Here is a 3,291-nt window from a genome sequence, read left to right as displayed (position 1 = left end):
GGTTCTCCTTGAGAAGTGATCCATGCATTTAAATTTAGTAGCTTGTCATTCTTTCATTGTTTTGCTTCTTGAAAGATTCCACAAAACCACCACCATCAGCATTGTTTTTATAACGTAGATATGGCAGACAGTCTTAATTGGTTTCAGTGATAAAATTAATTTTTGGTCCAAAATAGTCTGAATGCTTCATCATGTGTTGTGGGATTTATTTTTCGGTTTCCTTTCTTTGCATTTTAAGACACTGTCTTGCTCTGGATTAGTCACTTTTTGATTAAATGAACCAGCACTAGCTCCTTACCTTTGCAAGGAAATATTAGTATCTCCTTAAACACCAGAGTTAACTTAAAACATTTTTCTTGTATCTGACTTTATAAATCTCTCTCTCAATTTTTAGCAGAGTTGAATGAAATTGACAAGGAGTATGGTCTGGTGCATTATATCCACCGTGGGCATAAAACCAGCGGAATTCACGGAACAGTGATTATCCCACCTTGATTTAGTAAAGCACATAGCAATAAAAGTCAAGGTTGGAGGATAAGTACTTCATCTCCACTGTGTGCTCTCCCAATACCTGGAACAGTGCCTGGGACACAGCAGGGGGCCAGTAAATATTTGATGGATGAGTGCATGAAATTAATTTGACTCTAGTTTCTGAAACAATGCTAATAAAAGTAGATGTAATTTAAAAAATAGCATAGTGAAAATGAATTCCTATGTCTTCTTTATAAAGACAATTTTAATTATGAACTATCTCTTAGGAGTTACATTAAACATTTTTATTGAGGTATAATTGACATATAACATTATATTAGTTTCAAGTGTGAAACATGATTCAATATTTGTATATATTGTGAAATTATCACCCCAATAAGGCTAGTTAACAACTGTCACCAGACACAGTTGCAAAAAAATCTTCTTTCTTGTGATGAAGACTTTTAAGATTTACTCTCTCAGTAACTTTCAAATATGCAGTAGAGTATTACAAACTGTAGTCACAGTGTTGTATGTTATATCCTCCTGACAGTTATTTTATAACTGAAGGATTTACATTTTTAATTGTTATCTATTATGGTTCAGGAACTTAAAAAAAGAAAAAGAAAACAAAAAAGAAAAGAGTTTACTTTTAATTTAAAGAGTGTTCTTGTCTTGACAGCTTGTTTCATTTTCTATTTTAAAAGCTCTATAAATCCTCACATCTTTTTTAGAAATTGACAGAGTACTCTCCAACCACTATTTTATACTGAGCATTGTTTTTGAATGGCAATAAGAACTATTTGTGCCTTTAGTGAAAGATTTAAAATGTTTTTAACAGTAATGAATCAATTTTTTTTTTTTTTTTTTTTTTGGTGGTATGCGGGCCTTCCTCTGTTGTCGGCTCTCCCGTTGCGGAGCACAGGCTCCGGACGCGCAGGCTCAGCGGCCATGGCTCACGGGCCCAGCCGCTCCGCGGCACGTGGGATCCTCCCAGACCGGGGCACGAACCCGGTTCCCCTGCATCGGCAGGCGGACGCGCAACCACCGCGCCACCAGGGAAGCCCATGAATCAATTTTAAACCATTATTTATAGTAATTTTCTCTGGATGTATGGGATTATAACTGTTTTGTTTTCTTCAGTTTGCTTGTTTTAATTTTATGTACTGAACACCTATTATTCTTTAAAAAAATGAAGAGAAAATACTGGAAAAAAGTCCCCAGTTACTTAGAACCTGAAGTTTATACTACATCCTTTTTTAAATTAATCTACTATGAACCAAGTGTATTCTAGGGATGCAGCTAGAGCAATGAACCAACAATCCTTCTCTCTTGAAACTTACATGCCAGTAGGGATGGAATTAGACAGGTAATAAACAAAATAATAAACCTGCTGTACAGCAGAAAACTATCAGAGAAAGAATGAAGCTAAAGAGCTGTGTAGAAACAAACTATGAACACCCACCACTTTGCAGAGAATATTCTCTATTCATTTGTTTGAGGACCTTAAATACCTTTTTTTTTTAATAGAAATCAAAGTAATGCATGCATGTTTTAAAAAATAAAGTACGGGCTTCCCTGGTGGTGCAATGGTTAAGAATCCACCTGCCAATGCAAGGGACTTGGGTTTGATCCCTCGTCCGGGAAGATCCCACATGCCGCAGAGCAACTAAGCCCGTGCACCACAACTACTGAGCCTGCGTTCTAGAGCCCGTGAGCTACAACTACTGAGCCCACGTGCCACAACTACTGAAGCCCGCGCACCTAGAGCCAGCGCTCCGCAACAAGAGAAGCCACCGCAGTGAGAAGCCCGCTCACCGCAACGAAGAGTAGCACCCGCTCGCCGCAACTAGAGAAAAGCCTGCGTGCAGCAACGAAGACCCAACGCAGCCAAAAATAAAATAAATTAAAAAAAAAAAGTACATCAGAGTTTATAATGAAAAGCAACATTGTTCTGCCAATCTTCCCAGCCCTGTTCCCCAGAGACCACTAATTTTTTGCTTTCAGTTCTTCAGGTGGTAACTTCCATATCTCTAAAAGTATACTTATATTGTTATTTATTTATCATCTGTAGACATTATTTATTGACTTTGTGTTATTATTAAGCACCACTACCTCTTCCCCTCCACACAGGTCTACCACTATTTGTAGATGTTCTTATTGGTTACACTAATGATATGAGTAAACCTTATTTTTTCTAGCAAAAAAAAAAAAAAAAGTATTTAATGACTTCCCCACTTTGTAAAATAAAGATTTGGGAGCTCTACTGGCTTTCAACTTCTGCCACTTCCCTCCCTCTTCCAAAGTTTTCTCCATTGAGCTGTTCCAATACTCTTATAGCAGATATACATTTAAAAAAGCTCAGTGGCTCAGCTCTAAAAACAGAACGTGAATGCTTATTTTGAAATAGGACTGAGCAACTTCTTTAGTCCTAACACCAGCCACACCGTGGGACTGAACAGTCAATGCCCTGGTTGTAGGACAGGGACTAGGCCTTGGTCACAAAATTTAAGTGGGCGCTAAAAACTCAGTAGTCAAGAAGAATGCCATTTTAATATAAAAATCAAAAATAATGCAAAAAAGTCCATAAGGAACAAAATATAATTTAGAAATAAAGATAGGCTCGGCAGGGCTTCCCTGGTGGCGCAGTGGTTGAGAGTCCCCCTGCTGATGCAGGGGACACGGGTTCGTGCCCCGGTCCGGGAAGATCCCACATGCCGCGGAGCGGCTGGACCCGTGAGCCATGGCCGCTGAGCCTGCGTGTCCGGAGCCTGTGCTCCGCAACGGGAGAGGCCACAACAGTGAGAGGCCCGCATACCA

This window comes from Physeter macrocephalus, chromosome 19 (assembly GCF_002837175.3).
Source record: "Physeter macrocephalus isolate SW-GA chromosome 19, ASM283717v5, whole genome shotgun sequence".
NCBI lineage: Eukaryota > Metazoa > Chordata > Mammalia > Artiodactyla > Physeteridae > Physeter > Physeter macrocephalus.
The sequence above is the reverse complement of the archived record's forward strand: the minus strand, read 5'-3'. Positions refer to the sequence as shown.